The sequence below is a fragment of the Gymnogyps californianus genome, chromosome 2 (assembly GCF_018139145.2).
Source record: "Gymnogyps californianus isolate 813 chromosome 2, ASM1813914v2, whole genome shotgun sequence".
NCBI classification, from domain to species: Eukaryota; Metazoa; Chordata; class Aves; order Accipitriformes; family Cathartidae; genus Gymnogyps; species Gymnogyps californianus.
In genome coordinates, this window is record NC_059472.1 from 6,294,528 (window position 1) to 6,317,895 (window position 23,368).

The window sequence follows — 23,368 nt, forward strand, 5'->3', positions numbered from 1 at the left end:
AAGCAGCTGTGATAGAATGGCATCTCACCTGGTATCTCACCTGGGAATAAAACCTTTAGATCCTTGCAGAAATTCATTTCGCACGTAAAGATTTTCAGAACAATGACAAAAGAAGAAAATGTGTAAGTTTTTGCTACCTATACGTGAAATTGCTAAGATTTTTTCTTCGCAGATTGTTAATAAATTCAGAAATTCTTCTGTTAAATTAGAAAGAAAAGTCCTACCAGTTGTGACAATATGTAACATCCTGTATTTTTATGAGAACTTTCATTTTAAATGAAAAGGAGGAGAACTGTAACAATAATCATGACTAACTATTATTAATAATGGAGATGTGGCGGGTTGACCCTGGCTGGATGCCAGGTGCCCACCAAAGCCGCTCTATCACTCCCCTCCTCAGCTGGACAGGGGAGAGAGAATAAAACGAAAGGTTCGTGGGTCAAGATAAGGACAGGGAGATCACTCAGCAATTACCGTCACGGGCAAAACAGACTCCACTTGGGGAAAAATTAGTTTAATTTATTGCTAGTCAAATTAGAGCAGGATAATGAGAAATAAAACCAAATCTTAAAACACCTTCCCCCCACCCCTCCCTTCTTCCCAGGATCAACTTTACTCCTTATTTTCTCTACCTCCTCCCCCCCGAGCAGCGCAGGGAGACGGGGAATGGGGGTTTGGGTCAGTTCATCACACATTGTCTCTGCCGCTCCTTCCTCCTCAGGGGAGGAGGACTCACACTCTTCCCCTGCTCCAGCGTGGGGTCCCTCCCATGGGAGACAGTCCTCCGTGAACTTCTCCAACGTGAGCCCTTCCCACGGGCTGCAGTTCTTCATTAACTGCTCCAGTGTGGGTCCGTTCCACAGGGTGCAGTCCTTCAGGAACAGACTGCTCCAGCGTGGGTCCCCCGCGGGGTCACAAGTCCTGCCAGCAAACCTGCTCCAGCATGGGCTCCTCTCTCCACGGGGCCATGGGTCTGCAGGTCCTGCCAGGAGCCTGCTCCAGCGTGGGCTTCCCATGGGGTCACAGCCTCCTTCGGGCATCCACCTGCTCCGGCGTGGGGTCCTCCACGGGCTGCAGGTGGATATCTGCTCCACCGTGGACCTCCATGGGCTGCAGGGGGACAGCCTGCCTCACCATGATCTTCACCACGGGCTGCAGGGGAATCTCTGCTCCGGCGCCTGGAGCACCTCCTCCCCCTCCTTCTTCCCTGACCTTGGTGTCTGCAGAGTTGTTTCTCTCACATCTTCTCACTCCACTCTCTCTGGTGCAACTGCAACTGCCCTGTAACTTCTTTTCCCTTTCTTAAATATGTTATCCCAGAGGCGCTACCACTGTTGCTGATGGGCTCGGCCTTGGCCAGCGGCGGGTCCGTCTTGGAACCCGCTGGCATTAACTTTATGGGACATGGGGGAAGCTTCTAGCAGCTTCTCACAGAAGCCACCCCTGTAGCCCCTCCCCGCTACCAAAACCTTGCCACGCAAACCCAATACAGGAGAAGTACATTTTATTTTGTGAAAGAAAACGATGTAAGGTGAAGAACAATAAGACATGTTCAGTACAGAAATAATTATGTCTTTGCTGATTCCTGTGTAATACACTATATATTTTGTTGGGCCAGTGGAAACAGTCATGTTGCGCTGTCTTTGCTCTTTCTAATTAATAAAAGCTACCAAACAGAGCAAGGTAGATAGCTGAACTAGAAGAAATTATATTTGCTTTGGAGAGAAAAACTATGTCCTGATTAAGGGGTGCTTTGCTGAAATGAATGAGTCAATACTATTTTAACGAAGTGTGCTCACTCCTAACACAATTATGTTGCTTTCAGAACCAGAGATGCTCTCTCCACATGGCCTATGAACAGCCTGTGCCAGCACACACCTGGATATATCATAGATGCCCTGGTACTCCTTTGCAGTCCATGAAGTTCACGTTAACAGAGTCAAAAGCATTCATGATACAGTTCATATGATGACTTGCAGCCCAGACTTTCAAATGGAACAAACTGCACCCTAGACTCCCTTGACTCTGTTGACCAGTTATGTATCAACTATAAAGGTTGTTGAGGCTTATCTCTTCATATGTTTATATTTTCACTGCAGATGCCTCCATTAAATCAAATGGATCATACCTTTTGTTAATTTTCTGGCCTCTCTTTAATCATTGTTTGGAATGAGACCCTTCTGACTTGGATTACAAATTGTGTCATTCTTCAGGATCTTCTGTGAACCATTTCTAAAGCACAGACACTAGCTGTAAATGTCATGGGCACGATTCAGCAGATACCATATAAATACTTCTAATAAAGACATCTATGGTTAAGTGGGGAAAAAAACCTCTACCATGATAAGTCAGAGGAATCCCACCCTTAGAAGTGTCCCTTTTCTTTCCACTAACAAGAAACAGACTTGAAGGACACTAAGTGAGATGTTGATCTTCATTGCAGATATGTTAAACTGAGATTCAGTTTTCCAAATGCAGATATTTGGTACAATCCAAGATCCACAAGTCATATGCTCAGCCTATGTCTTGCTCTGCAAAAGGGCTTATGTTTCTTGTAGGTCCGATGTCGCTACCAGTCCCATGAAGATGCCTCTGATATTCCAGGGCACCTCAAGCAGCACTAGCTGACTATATTTAGGCCATTAAATTATGACTCTGAATCCATTCCAGATTGTTTTAAAGAGTGTTTTTGGCAGTGATTCGCAAAGCAAGAAGTTTTTCCAGTTTACTTTTGCATTCTTGAACACTCCAATATGAGAGGGTAGGGAAATGTGCATCTTAGCCTTCTTTCTTTAAAAATTCACCATCTGGATTTTTAAACTATCCTTTTGCTGCTTCTAGAAATTTTACTTAAATGGACAGTCAGAAAATATCATCTGCTGTAGTTTACTATCTTCACCCTTTAGGTCAATTGTATGAGGAAGAGAATCTTCCTGCTAAGAGTTTTAACATTTGCAAAACACTTTATCTTAATTTATTTACTTTTAGGAATAAAATTTCAGCTTAATTCTTTTCAGAATACATTTAATTGCCCAAATGCCCTTTCATAATAAAGGGAAATGCCATATAATTATTATTAGAGATTCAAAACAGAAATATCTGCTTAATCAAAAGTAGATATTCTGTGTGTTGGGCTTTTAGAGATGGTGATGACGATGGCAAAAGATTAATTATGATAGGAAAATTATATCTAATCTCTGCTGATTTGTGAGAGTGTGAGGCTGGTTAATTCTTGGTCTGTGTCATTAATAACCTGCATAGAGATGAAGCTGAGCTGCTTTTTTGTAATATCATGGCTCTTGCCCCACCAATTTCTGCTAATTCTTACTTTATCGAATTAAAATTTGTACTCCTAGCACAATCATTCACAAAAGGTGACCTAGAAATTGATTGTCCCCACTGCAGGACTCTACTTGTAACAGCACCCTTGCCCCAAAGTCTTGCAGTCTCCATAGACAGAGAACCAAAGATCAGATAAATTAAAATATCCATAAGGTTAGTCAAAGTGCATGTAGACAGCTCCCAAATTAACTCAGTGCCTTTTAATTTAGATTCAACTTCTAAAAGTATTCTTGTTAGTCCCACCTTAGAGCTAACAGAAGTTGCTTGAATTATTTAGGCTTTTATTGTAAAATAATATTTCTTTTTTAGTGTAAGCTGAACAGCTGGCTAAGCTTAAGCCATTAAGATGCTTAGAGTTCATGTCCATCCAAGCCAGACCTTACCCCAAAATATCTGACCATCATGAAAGCCACCTCTTCAGATCCAGGAAACAGATCTTGCAAAACATTTGTCTGACAGCAGAATTTCTGCTCTAGTTGCCCGTTGCAAATTGCTGGGCAGACTGAAAGACCAAGAGGGACAAATAATCAAAGAAACTTATTCTGTGGGTCCAGAGACAACGCGGCTGAGGGTAACTCTCCCACTCGCGCAGCTGTGAGGTGGTGACAGGAGGTGGAAAGTGAAGTGAATTAGGTGGCAAGACGAAACCTAAACTCAGCCATGGTAGCTAACTTAGAGAGACTAATCAAGACTTCAGTGATTATCAGCAACACCATGCTCATTTTGACTTCATCAGCCATTTAGACATAGTAGGACTGTTTCTGTATTTAACTGCAATAGAGAGATGTACACAGTTAATTTTAGGTTGTGAAATCTAGCTAGGCAGTTTTTAAGATATTTTTAAAATCAATATAATAAAAAAAAAAAAGACTGTAAGCCTGGCAATAAATTCCAAACTAAGAAGAGAAAAAAAGCCCAACCAAAAATGAAACTAACAGTCCCCTTAATAAACTCCCCTTTCTGGAAATAAGTATTTGAATCCAACCAAGGTATGGTATCTCTGCTATTTTAGCCACATATATTAGGATCAGATTAGCTGCATTCATTAGAGCAGAAACAAGAACTGGATACCTTCTAAAAATAGTCTTTTACCCGATATTTCACCAGAGTGAGCTACCCTGCATCACAGCAAGATTCTCCACGTCTATTTGCTGCGTTCAGCACTCCCAAACACTTACATCTCTCACCTGTGGCTTCTTTGTCTAATAGATGTGATAGACTGAATTGTAGAGTTATGAGAAGATTGTCCTAGATCTCTGTCCTGATTTTTTTTGCCTTTTAGTTTTCTAGTATCATTTGAAAAGCGTATGCTATTGGACTTATATAAGTAGGTATGTATGCATGTACATATGCAAACACACATATCACCACATGATAAAATTGAAACTATAAGTACAAAGTAAATATTTACCAATGATTTTGTGTATATAAGTAAACATATAGCTCAATCTATTCATATAGTCATACATATATAAGCATACAAATACACAAATATATGTAGATGGGCCTTGTGTTTTGACCCAGCTAGATCTTACCATCTGTCTACAGAGTAACAAAAAATGTGAGAAATAGTCACTTTTAAGAGCTATGTAAATTAAAGTCTATGTCTTACAAAACATTTATAAGGGCTTTTAGATTATATCTAACAAATGCTTATTATCAATTAATTTTCCCCCCTTTTGGTTTTGCCCTACAGAAGTGTCTGGCTTGTGTGATTGATAGCCATTGGTCTTTAAATCAGATATTACAAGGGAAATAGATTAAAATATCAGCATGTTTGTTTATCTCTTATCTTTATACTGCTATTAGTTTTGTCATTTCAGATGGCGTAAATCTGACAATTAAGCACACTGACTTTTCCATCAATGCCAAATTCAGTGACAGGCAGTCCAATCAGCACAGAATTATTAACATTCTGATGTTTTTATTAGGACATAGGTATACTTAACAGTCAGCTTCAAACTTCCTTACAAGAAAAAAAAAAAAACAAACCAACAAAACCAACAAAAGAACAGTATTCTTTATGATGTATTTGTTCGCTTCACTCCCATTTCATTGAGGAACATTACGTTAACCCTTCTCTGGTTCAAGAGCCCTAATGCACTTGAATATCTTGGCAAAGCTCTGTTGTGACCATTTATGGTAAGTTATCTCCATCAAGTCATTTTATAAATGTCTGCACAGAGACAAAATACTTCTGTCTTCCAGTTTGAGACAGAATGGCATCATCCATGCCTGCTGGACCATGTTGACTACTACTGTTATCCGTCAGATGCATTTCTGCCATTTGGCTGTTTTTTTCACAAGCCTCCCATTTTGATTAATGAAATCAATGAGTTGTGTGATATTCTATAGCTTGACACAAGGACTTGATTGTGTAGTATTGGGCATAATGTTGGCATCACAGCTCTCTGATACACACAGTGATGAGTGCTTCAACCATCCTAGAAGACATAATGAGTAATCTCTGCTATAACTTCCACCAGACTACAAGATACAAAAATGAGCTCAAAAGTTATGCCAGCTTCTTATAACCCAAAATAAATTAAATAATATTTCTGACAGCCAATATGAACTCATTAGGAGAATAATTTATCCTAATCGTTAAGCAATTGCACAGAAAAGAGCATTTACAGAAAAACTTCAATGTCACTGATACTACAGAGGACCCCAGTACATCCCATCAAGGACTGAGACATCACTGTGTCAAGTACTGTAACAGCCAAGCAACACAGACCTCAGTAAAGTGGATGAAGGATATGATGAAGATTTTTTTTTCACTGCAAATTGCCAGTTTGCCTAAATGAAGCAATTACGCTGCTTTTGCTAATCACAACTTTTCTCAAGCTTTTTAAATATTGGCCTTTCTTTTTACAATGGCAATTTGGAATGTAAACTAACAATTAATCACAGTAAAAATACACAATAAGTATAGAAATGCTTCAGTGACTCCAAATCATCTGTTAAAACATTTTTAGTTTGTATATATATCTGAAAGTTTAACTTTTTATCCTGATTTTGGAAGAAATTGTTTTGAAATTGCAAATATTTCCCAGGGTAAGAAAACTAGTTAGAATGCGCCTTTATGAGTCAGTCCCTGCCGAGAACATTTCACATTCCTTCCTTATAATTTTTTTTTTTTTTTAATATTTGTAGTCAAATATTCAGCCTGGTTTCTGTAAAATAGTTATACTGGAAAATTTTGAATATCTTTTCATTTCTGCAGATAATACTTTTCTGTGTGTGCTTGTTAAAATTATGTGTGTATATATATATGTAGATTCTAATATTCTTACACAGAGTCTTAACTTCTTTGGTAATATATGTATATGTGAGGAGAAAAGCTTAAGCAAAGATTACAGAAAGTCACAGTTATGTAGGAGGGCTAGACAACTACAATGGAACATTGGCATGTTTTATTAAAATATATAAACTAGCAATTTTATATAATAATTTCTTAATCTTATTTATAATTCCTTCATTCTTATTTATAATTCAAGGTAATTGCATTGTGCATCACTTGTCTTTTCTTGGGTGTTATTTCTTTTTTTTTTTGTTATATTCCTTTTCATTACAATTATTATTATTATTATATTATTATTATTCTTAGTTAGTAGTGTATTTCATTTTACTTTAGTTATTAAGCTGTTATAAATAAAAAATCTTGCTCAGATTTTTTTAAACTTTCACGCAGATTCAACTACATGCAGCTCAATAACTTAAGAAGGAATTAGATAAAAATTTATAAGTATCAGCTGAACATAACAATGTAAGAAATCTGTCTTTTTTTTTTAAAGCTAGCCAAAAGAAATTGTTAGTTCTCCTTGGAGCTATTTTGATAAAATAATAATATCATTAATTGATTGCATTTATTTATTCTTAGAATTTAATCTTCGTAATTCTGATTTCTGTCTTCAGATTTGTTATTCTAATTAATCTTCCCTTGCTGAAGTGATTTTCAACTGATACTCATTGCTAAGTTTCTCACTGAGTAAAGCTCATGGTTAGTGTTAACTGTATGATCATATCCATGAGTTTAAAACACAATAGATCTGTATTCAGTCTAAACTCACTTGGCATGATAAAACTTCACTGTGGCATGATATGTATTCAGCTGTCTTGAGTCATACCACCTCATGCTCTGACATAGAATCATAGAATGATAGAATGGTTTGGGATGGAAGGGACCTTAAAGATCATCTAGTTCCAGCTCCTCTGCCATGGGCAGGGACATCTTCCACTAGATCAGGTTGCTCAAAGCCCCCTCCAACCTGGCCTTGAACACTTCCAGGGATGGGGCATCCACAGCCTCTCTGGGCAATCTGTTCCAGTGCCTCGCCACCCTCACCGTGAAGAATTTCTTCCTTACATCTAATCTAAATCTACCCTCTTTCAGTTTAAAGCCATTATCCGTTCTCAGTACATCACTCGTTCTCAGTAAAATGAACAATATAATTTACAGAAATGCAGGTCAAGCCCAAATTATGGAAAAAAAACGTGCTGAAAGGAACTGGAAAATGATATTATGTCATTGATCCAACAATAAAAACAAGTTTCTATAGTTAAATACAAGTTCGTGCATAGTTTAATGCTCTCTTTTGTAGAAAAATTTGGTTTATCTGTTGCTTTCTGAGTCATTAAAGATCTTACTTGTCTTAAGAGTGGCCCTGAGTCTGATTTTTCAATCAAGCTGCAGCTTAGTGAGAGTATCTCTTCTATCTAAATGCCATCAGAATCTGCCATAAGTCACAGTATTCTGCATCCCCTCCTAAACTGTTGGACAGCACAACAGTGATATAGATACAGTCATCCAAGACAAGACTGCATTTCATGCATGAAACGGTTCAGTACACGTACAGGCCATGATCTTTAACAAAATACAGAAATAAACCCTGATGCTTTAGGTACTGTGATGATTTAACCCCAGCCAGCACCTAAGCACCATGCTGCTGCTCACCCCTCCCGCCTCCCAATGGGATGGGGAGGAGAATTGGGAAAAAAAGTAAAACTCGGGGGTTGAGATAAGAGCAGTTTAATAACTAAAGTAAAATAAAATATAATAATAATAATAAAAATATAATAATAATAATAATAATAATAATAATAATATGAATATAGCCAAAAAAGAGAGAAATAAAACCCAAGAAAAGACAAGTGATGCACAATGCAGTTGCTCACCACCCGCTGACCGATGCCCGAGCAGCGATCCACCCCTCCCGGCCAACTCCTCCCTGTTTATATACTAAGCATGATGTTCTATGGTATGGAATATACCTTTGGCTAGCTCAGGTCAGCTGCCCAGCTCTGCTCCCTCCCAGCTCCTTGCACACCTGCTTGCTGGCAGAGCATGGGAAACTGAAAAATCCTTAACTTAGGATAAGCGCTACTTAGCAACAACTAAAACATCAGAGTGTTATCAACATCATTCTCACACTAAATCCAAAACACAGCACTGTACCAGCTACTAAGCAGAAAGTTAACTCTATCCCAGACCAAACCAGGACAGGTACTGAAGTTGAAATAATAGAAAAGGGCTTTGTGAAAAAATTGAAAATTACATTTTTCTCATAGCTATCATATGACCCACATTAGGATGTACTCAAGTCATTTAAAAGATCTTTGATGAATATCTGTATCATTTGTGTCACAAGGCTGTGAATTAGAATTGTATAATTCTATAATTGGAGGGGGTTTGAAGACATTTGCAGTCCATCCCTTTCTTTCAAGGCAGGATTATATCTACATCATTCATGACAGCGAGTAAATGCTTCTTCAGTTATGGAGACTCTACAGCATCCAGGTCAATTAATATCACCGTTACGTTATCCTGACCCCATTATTTCTTATTCTAGGGACTATGGATATGGAGGAAAAATTATTCTTTTCTCTGTTCAGAAGATTCTGTGTATCTGAGGACTGCTGTCATATATTTTATAAATCATTCACTTTATAACTTCAGTTTCCTCAGCTTTCATCAATGGTTTTGTTTTCTAGTTCAATCATTCTTTATGACATCCTCCGTTCTGTCTGCAACGGACCCATATCTTCCTTGAAATGTGAGGTCCAAAACCAGACATAGTATTCCAACTGATTTTTTTCTTTACTCTGGAGTGAGGAAGACTAATTTATCAGTGAGATTTAGTTTCACATTTGACAGTAGGTGTCTTTTAGCCTGTGCTAAATCATTCAGATTGACAGTACCAGCTAGATATCTGTTCTTAATAATGGGAGCGTAAAAATCCAGTGAATGTGAAGACAGAGCTAGACACCTAAATTAGATGTTTTAATCTGTAGCTTTATACCCACAACATGAGCAGAGTGTAATCATATTTATATGCAGTTCCATAACATTTGTCCTTTTTTTGCAAGAGTATGACATTGTTCCTTGCTTTCACCTTTGATTCACTGTAATCTTTAGATTATTTCCTATGGAACCACGCTCCACAGCCATTTATTTTCTATGTTAGAGCTGTGCAGCTACTAGGTCTGGTATGCTGCACTTACTTCTATAAATAACATTCTTTTTTTTTCACGCCATTGCTTTAGTTTATCAAGATAATTTTGAATTATAATCCAATTATCCAACACACTTACAGTGCCTTTCAGCTTAGTGTCAGCTGCAAATTTAACAAGCATACCCTATATTTTTTCAATCAGGTTATTAATGAAATAATCAAATAGTAGCAGATCCAGAAAAAAAACCCTAATGGAACATCACTCAGCATATTTTGATAACTAACCATTAATTATAACTCTTTGAATACAGATATCCAACAAGCCTAAATTCTACCTTTGTCCCAAAGGCCATCGTATTCAGACAATACATAATTCTCAAGGAACATCTTCCACTGGTCTGAGCGCTCTGTATGCACCCGTACGGAAGTGCCTCAGTTAGATACGAGCAATGACTGTCTCCGGATTTACTACCACTGATCATAGTAGGGTGACTAAGTCATCTTTCTTTTACAGAAATTAGCATGACTCAGTTTTCTGACTGCACACTAGCTGGATAATGCTCTTACTTGACTTAGTACAAGAAGGGCTCCCTGGGATCCTTCAGCATCATGAGGGTTAGGCCCCTAGGTGCCTAAAAATAATAATATTATTACTTATAATAATAAAACTTTTATTATTATTATTATTATCATCATCATCATCAACTCATTTTAGTGCTTTAAGAACTGAAGTATTATGCAGAAGGGGGATGTCACTGCTGATACCACTTGTTTTCTTCCAAAAAGCAAGCTGTACTCCATGTGCCTATCCCAGAAGAAAATTGCTGAGCCAATTCTTGACTAGAGTTAGTTTATGCTTTCTTATATGACAGCCTTAAGTGGCTCCTGGAACAATAAATGAAATGTGATGGAGAAATAAGTGACAAGTCTAGCTGGTCTGTCTAGCTGTCTTGTGTTCAGAGTGACTGACTCTGTTGACTAAGTAGTGGATATAGATCTGGCTGTCACCACACACAAAGAAGAAAAAAAAAAACAAAACCCAAACTCAATAAAAAACCTAGCCTTTCTCTGAGTAATTTTCATAGGATTATTTCTAAGAAGATGCAGTTTTCTTTTACCTCTGGAACTAACAGCGATAAATGTACGGTATCATTTGGAAAATAATTTTGTAAGTTGGATAACTCTGTACACATGGGTTAGCTGCAATCCTTACTGATATGCCAGGGTCAGCATAGACTAGGAACCTGAAGAAGTGAAAGCTTGTTTCATGATAGTGAGAGTTGATGAAAAAAACTGTATAAAAATAAACTGTAAATTCTGGCCATTATTATGAAAAAAAAAGGTGAGTTTTGACATAATTAACATGAAATAACACTGCTAATATTGATAAGGCATTTCTAGATTTCATACATGACAGTAGAGTGAGTTAAAATATGAAGTCTAAAGCTAAGCTACCCACTGATCTGAAAATTCTGTGTCTTCACTTGCAGGGATGATTTACATGGCATAATACAGATGTTTTCCCATTTCTCTGTCTGTCCTGCTCTTACATAGGAGTTCAGTGCCCCTTTATCTTGGCTGCTTGTGAAGCAGCTGTTGAACCACTTACTACAGCTTCTCACAACAAAATAAACCGGTACAAAATGGATAAGCAGCTACTTTACAAGCATCTAAGACGTCTCTGCAGTGATATATAAAAGAACCTTTGCAAGTGTCAATATTTAATCTGTCCCTAGTCATTACGAAGGGCTCAAAAGACTAATGTCTGGAGTGGATTGAGTAGAGAGTTCAGTAGATTTTACAAATAACTATACAAAAGCACATCATAATTGCTTATCCACATTTTAGAAGGGTCTTCAGGCCCTAGTGGCAGAATTGTTACCTTCTCTCTGCAGACATGAAATTGGACTGCGTTTCGGTCATGGACTAAAAAAATGGGTGTAGTCAATCTAATTAATCGCAGCGGTTGCAGCCTCAAAGGTAGCTACATACAGACGTAGTGTGTGTGCGTATCTATATATCTATATGCATGTATTTATGCACATGTAACTATTCTGAACACATTTCAGAATCCATTCCTAATACCAAAGTATTTAATTCAGAGCAACAGTTACCACATGACTGATGAAAACTTAATTAGCTTGAGACACCCAACTTATGCCCCAGCCAAATTCAGAGGATTTAAGCTCGTTATTCCCTGATATTACATTTTTATATCACAAATTTGATGTATTATATACTGTATCATGAAATCACCATTTAGATTGCAATGAGTTGAGATCCAAACATGCATACAGCTCCCTTTACCTACCTATCTCTATTGTTATCTCTATATTTATATTCAGGGGATGTTATTAAGGTGCATGTAAGAATTTGCTGAATTTTATAGATAGAAAATTTTCTTGTGTAACGAACACAATTTTTAAAGGAGTTCTTTTAAATTTTCAGTACCCTTTGTGTTTTTTCCCAGGCATGACATTCATGCTTGAATGGAGAATTCTATTCAACCTGCAGTCACCCACCTGACTGATCAGCTTGCTCAAAGAAACAACAAGAAGTGATACAGATCTAGTAGAGAAGTTAAATGACAGAAAAATCAAAGTTATGGCAACTCCCTTGGCTAAGTGATTTGAGAGGTCAAAGCTCCTTGGCTCTGTTTGCTAATAATTCATTTCATGTTATTTCTAGACTTTGTACAATTTTATGCTGTTCAAGATTTGCTTCCAAGAGCTAATAGGTGACAAAATAAACCTTTGAAAATAGTTGATGGGGAAAAAAGCAAAAACTCAGAGTTAATGTTATTATAACTCTGCTTGCAAACATTATATTAAGTTCAGTAGCAACGTTGCTTTTGAAATACTATACTGGAACAAATAATTTTCTGTGGGAGAATAATATCCTTGTAATACAGATCTGAGAGACTGTTCATTATGCTCACCCTGAAAATGGAGGGCTTTTCCCAGCAGTGCAAGTTCTAGCGTTTCATCCAAACTAATTCTGAAAGTTTCAAATTGTTGAGGTGCCAAGACCCCCTTGGTGACTCCCTTCTCAAGCTGAAGATTTGTAAATGTCAAAATATTGATATTTGAGCTATTTTTTTTCCATTTCTGTGTTTCATTGACTGTTAAAACTTACACTTTTTCGTACAAAGGGAAGGACTTCTTTAATGTCAGACAGATTCAAATTAGAAAAAGAAAAATAAAAATGCAATATGAATAGAAGTAATTGAACACTGAAGTCTATATCTAAATGGGGTGGAAGACAGTCTCTGTAAAAGCATTACTTAAACAGATCAAAATTAGGAGACTGAAAACCAGGATGGATTTTTACTAACTCCTGAGGAAGGCCCAGAAACTTTTTGGGAACACGCCAGTTAGTGCAGAACAAAATCACTTGAGGGACAGTTCTAGTTTAACAATATTGAGAGTTAAGATCCACTGCCTGGGAACATGCCCAGGCACTGTCTAATTTACGGCTATGAATGTCTTCACAACATTCTTTTTGGTGCTCTGCGCTGTAGTAGAGGTCAGATTAGATTAGTTCATTCTCTTTTCTGAATCTCAGATCTGTGATACCCAATTCCTAATGGAGATCACTGTGGAGCTGTCTTTGAAAGTCTGACCCTATCAAATAGCATCATGAAGTGCTGAGAGCTTTACTCAGAAGAAAAGCCATACTGAACACAATCTGAAAAAAGAGACTTCAGAGAAAGGCAATTTAGAAAAAAAATATGGCCTGTATAAGTGGTAGATCTCAAAATGCTACAGCTGCTGGTTTATCTGAGTTTTCTTCCATTTCAAGCTGCTTTATCAGCTGCTTCCTTTCCTTCATGCATCATTTGATGTATGAGGGCTGCATTTTTGATGTCAAAGTCATTGTTTTCCTTAACATAAGAACAATTATTTGCACCATGATTTCTTATGCTCCACCCTGAGCCAGGAGATTCTGGATATCTGAAATGTCAAGTAACCTATTATAATGGATGGAGAATCAGTGAGAAGGAAAAACAGTCGCTGTAGCTAGGATGCAAGGTTACACACCATGCGGACAGCTTTGTGGAAGTACTCTGCCAAGTGCATAACCCTGCAGATAACACCGGGCTTGTGGTAATACAAGAAGCATAGTCACAATTGATTAGAGGTGAAGTTTTTATATGAAAGAGGTGGAGATCAGCTTAACAAAAAAACAAAACCAAACAAACCAAAAACAGATTAAGAAGGAAGAGGTAATACAGGCAAAATAGCAATAAGATATGAAAGCTTTGTATTTGTGGCTGGCTCTCTCAGTGAGGTCAAGAATACAACCCTGCACCATTCTCAAATTTTTACTACTTTAGCTACTTTATTTAGCTACCTCTCTTCACTAATCTATGCACTCTTGTTCAATCCAGATACAACTGAGGAAGCACTGTTATTATTACTATTACTATTATTATTATTATTATTAAACCAATAACAACACAACACATTATTGAGTTACAAGTTTCAAAACCTTTTAAGTTAATTACATGAAATGCAGTTTACAATGCTGCAGACTGAAGCACTTCTGCTGTTTTCACACTACCCACCTTCCAGATTTTACATTTTCCCACCAGGAATTTGGGGGTAATATTAATAAATAAACATTTTAACATTTAAACTGATTTTTAAATAAGGTCTGTCTCCATCTGTTCCAGTGCAGCTCTTATACTAAAACTCTAATGAACTCTTCTAGACACAAGTTTTGAATAAAAAATCACCACATAAAGCATAGATTAAGTTTTAGATAAAATTTATCCCAGGACAGAGAAAGACTGAGATTTGTAATGCTCATTCTTGTTCTTGCGAACACTTACTCTTGTACTTAATTTTAAGAGTAATAATAATCTCATTAACTTCTTGTATGCATACTATGAATGTAGGTAGTAAGAGCCAAGTACAAAGTAACACGGGGCTCGGTAAACAAAGAGATAAAGAAAAACATAAATTCAGAATGGCCCTTGTTTGCCAGCATCCTTTCAGGACAGGAGTTTATCCATCGGGGACATCCCACCTGCTAACCCTGCTGCAAGCACAGAAACTGAAAGAAAGAAAAACTGTGGAGACTTCATTCATAAAATTCAATAAGCTTGGCTAAGCTGAAAGGAAGCTTTCACTGTTCCCTCTATTCATTTCCTGGCTTTTTTCCTTCTTTTGTCATTATCTTTTTCTGTACACACCAGAAAATAGACTTTCAACAAGAAGTTGTTTTATCAAATAGTAAATAACGCCGGATCTGCCACTTTTACATCTCTGTACCTTCCCAGTTTACCTGACAAAAAGAACTTGCACTTCTGGGTCTGAGCACGGCGGCAGTTACAACCACCTATTCACAAATTTCACCAGACTGCTCTGGAAGGAATGTAACAGCACCTCCCTGGCATATTAACTCATTCTTAAGTGACAGATGAAAACTAATTTATACCTAAAATTCTTTAATTTTGTTTTCCAAGGCAATAGAAATAATGTGCCACTTGTAAGACTATCTGAGCTATTTATATTTCTATGCCATTATAACAGTATAACTAGTTTTCCATATATAATATATCTGTTATTTTTACCTATTATTTTTACTGAGATAGTGTCAAAAATCCTAGACTAATGCTTTGTTGTACAAACTATAAGGGCAACGCAGCACGCTCAAGGGTAAGGGCTTTTCCTTCTGAGTCTCAGAGACCATAGATGGAGACAGAAAAAGAAAATGAAGGAAAGAGGATATCAGTTAAAAAAATGGGCAATGATTAGAAGCAGTAGTCCTGCAGCTACTCCAGTTGCATACCTTAAGTCTTTTGTAGACATCAGAGAATAACTGTAGTTTTGAGGACAAAAGTATCCTTAAATCTCTACTCTTATGGGAGCTTCTGTTAGCCAAGGGGAAAGTGTGAGGATAAGTAAGAAAATACTTGTTTGAAAATCTATCCACTGAATGGCAGGTTTTGTCTATAGGAGTATATTGGAGCAGGAGGTTGGCCTTTATTTACTGAGCAAACATGGGTTAAGGGTGCAAATGAAGAGCCTGGAAAATTGAAGCACGCAGCTTCAACTTAATGCAAAAGAGCAGGGAAAGTCAGGAGTTATATATTAATAAGATTTCTAAAATATGAACTAATTATGAATCTATTCCTCCTGGGTTTGACTCAAAGCTTCCATTGATTTCACTGAATTCTGGACTCAGGTTTCAAGTACCCATTATCAAGAAAGTTTTGTCATGTTTCACAATAAAGGACCAAAAGATGTGACCAGCTTAGAAGCAGAGGCACATTATAAAACATAAAGGAAAGAGAGTTCACATTTTTCAGACTTGACCAATCAAATCTAATTACATAGAAGACAACATTTTCATCTTAGATCCTTATTTATTTAACTAGACAGAAATATCTCTGCTCATATTAGAAGTAATAAATGAAGACTAAAATACATTTCCACGTTTCCACTAAACAAGAATGATCAGCAATTTCTTAATGTGTTAAAATAGCATGGCAGTGAATATGGTTTAGAAATAGAGAAATTCTTGGACCAGTAATAGCGAATAAGATGTGATATACAATTCTGTACAACCTGTATCTTACTAAATACTTCAGAAAGTTTGTTTGTTTGATTGCCTGCTTGCTTGCTTGCATTTTTAGCAGAAGAGAAGACACTATGATAGGATGAAGGAAATATGAAATCTCTTCTTTGACTGCTTTGTTATACTTGGAAAATTATGTTGCTTTTCCATGCTACTATTTCTCTCATCGTTGTCTCCTGGTTTATCCAATTACTTTATAAACCTTTATAGTAAGGATTTTAGCTTATTCTCTTGTTTCTGTTTTTTTTATTTTTAGTTTTCCTACAGAATCTAAGACTTTGACGAATTGATCTCAATGTGAGTTCATAGGAACTACTGATTTATGCAACAATTGTTTCATAGACAGTTTTGTGATAAATTGGTGATAAATTCATGATGAAACAGTTTCATGATAAATTGTAATTCAGATACTAAAAGATTATTCAACGTACATGAAAACAGATCTTCACAGAAATAAGCATTCAATGTATAGCTACTGTTAAAGCAGAGCAGGACAAATTAAATGGGAAAGCATCCCAACAAAAGCAATTATCAGTGGAGTTAATCAACCATTGCTTTAACTTGTCTTGTTTATTAGCCTTCACTAATGATTTCATCACCAAAGAAAAAAAAAAAAAAGAGACACGGCCAAGAATTAATTAAAAAAAGGCACTGACAATACAGAGTGTTGCACAAAGATAGATTTGCATGCACAAAACTCTACCCACAGGGTTCATAGCTGATGACATACACATACTTTAAAACTACCTTTGGGGAAAAGCAAAAGTGAGGGAAGGGAAGGGAAGGGAAGGGAAGGGAAGGGAAGGAAGGGAAGGGAAGGGAAGGGAAGGGAAGGGAAGGGAAGGAAGGGAAGGGAAGGGAAGGGAAGGGAAGGGAAAACTATTCCCAGCAGCCAGCTGCAAAGAGTAGCAGTGGTGTCCCCAGAGGACCATCCTCCTCTCAGTCTAGTCTCCAGTGCATCAAGTGCTGACAATTAAGATGCCTTTGATGATACTGCTTGTTCTGGTTTATGATGCTATTAGTGCTGAATGGAGTATGCGTAATCAGGCGCAGGTGTCTCATGCTAGTGGCAGTCATGTCCCATGAGAACCCACCAACGTAATGGTATCTGGTCTTGCAGGTGCGAGGCCATGAACATAACAACAGCAGGATAACAGCATGAAACCACAAGGAACGACACTGCCCCAAAGGCACTGAAAAACTGCCTCAATAATTAAGGGAAGGATTCAAGAGTTGCAAGCCAAAGAGAGGCTGCAAAATTGCAGGTGGAAGGCCCTTAGCTTCACAAAGACTAAGGCACTTAGAGCACTGTGCAACAAGAGAAGGACCAGGATTTCACTGTAGAGAACTGGGGGACCTCAAGAACTAAAAATATTGTATTATCCAGTGATTTAATAATACAGAATTTCAATAATATACTTAGGAGAAACCATCTGACCAGCTAGTTATCTTGGCTATGTTTGCATTCAAAAGAAAAGAATATGCATTTCTACAATGCATTTGTCTCATCCTAAAGGAGACATTGAAACAGATCAGATTTCTATCCTGAATACATCTGTTTATTCCTAGGGAAGCCCTGTTTGATCAGTTCAGATGCAGTCATCTCCAGTAAGGTTCATGGAGAATATTCTCAGCTTTGGAGAATAATAACAAATCTTTTCCTAGGACATGGGATTTCTCCTGTTAAAAGTAGCAGCTCCAGTGTCGGCACACTCTGCAGCAGAGCACCCTAGCGTGATGCACAGGGGAGTTTCCTGAATCAGGGAACCCCAAGGGAGAAGAGAGACCCCCCAGGAGCCTGCAGCTCATGTAACAGTGGCTGATGAGACCTAAGCGGGGCCAGGAGCAACAGTGGCCAAGCACCCACACATATAAAAGAAATGCCTGGGGAGCACTAGTGACCAGGAGTGCTGCAAACAGTGTGCGCAAACAAGACGTGGTGCGTCAGCAAGGGCATGGCACGGTAGTTTGCACTGCAGTTTGCGCAGCAGGGTGCGTAGGAAGGGTGCTGTAACTCTTCCAGCTTGACCAGAGAAACACCTAGGGAGTGCTAGCGACCAGGGCAGGCAAACAGGACGTGGTGCGGCAGTCTGCACAGGAAGGGCACTGTAACAGCACTGTAACTCGGCCAGCTCGATCAGGAAGCAACGCTATCTACCCAGCAGAAGGCCATGTCCTCTCTAAACTCTGCACCCGCCGCGACTGACACAGCTGCCCAGACAGAGCTCCGGTGGGAACACGCTGCGCCCAGGGGTCAGGCTGCAGGGTGTGCCCCACTCTTATGCCAGCACCAGACGGCAGCAGTGAGCACCCCTGTGGGAGGTGCGCCCAGGGAGAAGAACACCTCCGCTTAGTGGCAGAGTTCCAGGAGGAGGTGAGTAGGTTGAGGAATATCAAGGAGTCTGAGAGGGAGATAGACTACTAGAACCACACCCTACCATCCCTGGGACAGGCCTGTCAGGCAGACAGGACACATGATGCGGAGGATTCCCTATCCTCTCCCCATCCGGCAGACGCAGTGACTTAAGGCATAAGGGGCAATGGCGACAAGTTCCTGCCCGGCGCAGCAGGCGCATCTCCTCTGTGACTCCCCCACCTTCCCAAGTACCCTTGCATAATAGGTACGAGGCTCTGCCAAGTGGAACCAAACAATGATGAAGACGATGGTTCATCCAGGTTGGAGGTGTCACCAAGGTTCAGTAAGTTGGCCTACGCCCTGCACCAAAACTGCTTCCATAAAGAAAAAAGACGGGTCATTGTCATAGGAGACTCTCTTCTGTGGGCAACAGAAGGCCCAATATGCCGACCGGACCCACTTCTTAGGGAAGTCTTATGCCTCCCTGGGACCCAGGTTAAAGATGTAACGAGAAGACTTCCTACCCTGGTACGGCCCTTGGATTACTATCCATTATTGCTTTTTCATGTAGGCAGCGATGAAGTTGCAATTAGAAGTCCCAGGACAGTCAAGAGAGACTTCAGGGCCTTGGGATGACTGGTTAAGGGATCAGGAGCACAAGTGGTGTTTTCATCTATCCTTCCAGGTGCAGGGAATGATAAGGGAAGAAACAGGAAGACCCAGCAGATCTATACCTGGCTCCATGACTGGTGTCACTGGCAGAATTTTGGGGTTTTTTGATCATGGGTCAGTCTACACGACACCAGGTCTGCTGTTGACAGATGGGGTACACCTGTCTCAAAGGGGGAAAAGTATCTTTGTTCAGGAGTTAACAGGGCTGATCAAAAGAACTTTAAACTAGATTTGAAGGGGGAAAGGGATAAAACCAGGCTCGCTAGAGATAAGCCTGGGGACGGCACGCCAATATTTGAGGACCAGTGTGCTAGCGAGGTCCTTCAGTCTGCTCCATGATGTGCTGAGTACACTGGAGCACATTTGAAATGTCCCTGTACTAATGCGTGCAGCACCTTAGCCATCTCAGTGGAGGCAGGGGATGGAGATCCATGCGACAGCACAGATGTAAGGGTTGTCGATTTGTTAGAAACCACAGAAGCACCTGAGAACAGTCACACAGGAATTAGGGCCTGTCCCCCAATAAAGGTGGCAGGATCAATAGCCCAACTGAAGTGCATCTACAGCAATGCATGCAGCATGGGCAACAAACAGGAGGAGCTGGAAGCCATTGTGCAGCTGGAAAACTATGATACAGTTGCAATCACAGAAACATGGTGGGATGACTCACACAACTAGAATGCTGCAATGGATGGCTATAAACTCTTCAGAAGGGATAGACAGGCAAGGAAGGAGAGGTGGTGGTGTAGCCCTGTATGTTAGGGAGTGTTTTGACTGTCTAGAGCTTGATGATGATGATGAAAGGGTTGAGTGGTTATGGGCAAGAATCAGGGGGAAGGCCAACAAGGCAGATATCATGGTGGGAGTCTCTTATAGACCACCCAACCAGGATGAAGAGACAGATGAAGTATCCTATAAGCAGCTGGGAGAAGTCTCATGATTCCTAGCCCTTGTTCTCATGGGGGACTTCAACTTACCAGATGTCTGGTGGAAATACAATACAGCAGAGAGGAAACAGTCTAGGAGGTTCCTGGAGTGTGTGGAAGATAACTTCCTGACACAGCTGGTGAGTGAGCCAACTGGGGAAGGTGCCCTGCTGGACCTGTTGTTTGCAAACAGAGAAGCACTTGTGAGTGATGTGATGGTTGGAGGCCGTCTTGGGCATAGATATCATCAAATGATAGAGTTGTTGATTCTCAAAGAAGTAAGGAGGGGGGTTGGCAGAACTGCTACCTTGGACTTCTGGAGGGCAGACTTTGACCTGTTTAGGTGCACTGAAGAAGTCCAGCAAAACCATGCTGAAAAGAAGGGGGATGGTGTCATCACAATTTTGGAATTCCTAGTGTTAGGAACAGAAGCTACTCCAACTAGAATTAGAGGCATTATAAAACACCCGAGACATTATCACTGGGGAACTCAATTCATTTCTCATCTCAGTTTTCATAGCCCCGTTATGTGTTTCAGGATCTGTTCAGGGAAATACAAGATGAAAACAAAAAAAAAATATGTTTATATCTTATTATTTGCCTTCCTTTCATAATTAGTACAGGCAGGTTAGAATACTTGACACAATTTCATTTTTCATCTGTATTAGAAATTTGCTATCTGATCTTGGGCAACTCACTAAATGTCCCTGTTATTTGTTCCCTATCTTTAAATGTAGAGGTTAGTGTTTCTTCATTTTCTCTAAAGACGAACTAAGATACAATGAAAAAAAAAAAAAGAAAAAAGTACAGGTAAATAACTACAATAGCAAAACTGTTGGTTACTGTTGGTGATTCAGAATTTCCAGAAACTGAGTTCACACTGTGAAAATTAAACCCAGCATGGACGGTACTGTGATGTGAAAAGTAAACTACAAACAATAACAAAACCTTGGTTAAACAAGTTGTGCTTCAACAAAAGATATATTTTATGTCCTTATATAATTTTACATCTACTATACATAAAAATATTTGTTACCAAGAAATATGAAGAAAAAATCATATACGCTAGCAAAAGATATTCAGAAAAACTCTTCAAGAAGCATGTAAGTCAGAAGTAAAAGAAATCTAAAATTTGTGTCATGAAGAACTGACAGTTTGATGTTTTACTTCTGAATAAAAAGTGCTTAATCTTTTTAAAATTACCAGTAAAATTAAATTTCCAGGATATTTGGCTTTAGAGAAAAATCACATATGAATGTTGATATTTTAGTATGGAATTTTAACATGTCATTTAAAATGTTATAGCAAATTCATATTTATTTTTTATTAGTTTATTATGCCAGCTGTATTACAGGCAGGACAACATGCCTATATTAGAAATGCTTTATTTATTAAATCAGAATGTGTGGATGCAACTCTGCACTACTTGAAACATTATTTCTTCTCTACATAAAACTATTTCCCATACTGATAATAATAAAAGAGTTTGTCACTCCAAATAGGATTTGTTATTCAGTGCCAAAAGCAAGAATACCATAAAATACTAGTATGATTTGAGTGTTACGTATTAAAATGTCGCATCAACATCTGACCATGCATCTTCCCTACCTGGCTGCCTCTGTTTTTCATATCCAACATTACCTGGGTCTCTCACTTCTCATCTCACAAGCCTTATATTTGAAATTTTTATCTTTTTTTTTTAAATCTGAATTGTGGTTTAGCTGGAAGATTTGAGATATTATTGCTTAGTGACATAACTTATGGCCTAAGTGAATACATTTTAACCAGACTTGAAATTCCAATTTCCCTTAGTTTCTGTCAATGTCAAAGACAAGAAGCATGGTGACCTAAAAAAACCAGAAGATAAGTTATGACGTCAGCTGGTAGTAACAAATAGATGTTCTCAATAAGTTAAATGTCAGAATAAAATAGAATAGACTCGTTAAAATACTGTCATGATGGGTCAGCAAGTTATGCATAGAGAAAACAATATAAAATTGAAACGCAAAGGTTGTATTTTAATTACTGAAATCTTAAAGAGTAATTTTAAGTAAATAAAAAAAAGTGTTTATGCAAAAACATTAAAACTCAAACAAAATCATTGGAACTTTTTATTTCATCTTTTTCAATTAAAATCTGATTAAACAAAAAAACCCATCCATTCTAATTCCAGGTAGAAATTGAGGCAAACAATCCAAACCAAAATAAATGAAACAACTTCCCTTAAAATATTTTAAAAGTATTATGACCCTAAGTAATTAAAAGGATAACATCAGAAATGAGTTCATTAACTCCCACCAGATAAATCTTTTCTAAGAACTGTCCTGTTACTATGGGGATCCATTGCTCAACCCTTCATTCATTACTAATTTCTGTGAAATCTCATTAGCCTTCACTGTAAAAATCATTGTTTTCTCTGTCATAGGAGCTGAGGAGTTGTGGACTGGAAGGGTCTGTCTGCAGCACGTAGGCCAGTGCAGTGTTCCATGAAGTCCCAGTATATAATGGCATTTCAGAAAAAGTTAGATTTTCTTGTCTCTGTAATCCTTCCCGAAAGGCTGTTCCCAAGTGCCACGGCCCTGAGATTTAGGCATTTTGTTCTGTTTTCCAAATACATTGTTTTCATTTGTTGTTGTGCCAAGGCTGTGTTTCACCAGTAGCTCTCTCTTCTGCCTTCCTTCACTACATGCACTCCCACACATCCTTCTCTCTAACCTGTATTTATAGATAGCAACCACATCGCCTCTTGGCTTTTGTTTTACTAGAGTAATCAAGCCAAAATCTTCTCATTTACTCATGCAACATAGGCTCTTCATTCACTTGATTACCCAAGGAATTTTTTTCTGCATTTCAATTAGTATTTATTAAACATGTTGAAAAGAATTTGCACACATTTTCCAGGAAGTATCTTGTCTGAGATTTCACCCTGACATTAATAGATTTTTACTTCCCCAGTAAATACCTCTAATAATACATTACATCTGCATTGCTCTTGGCTGTATCACATTTGTTACCCTGTAGCCTTGTAATAC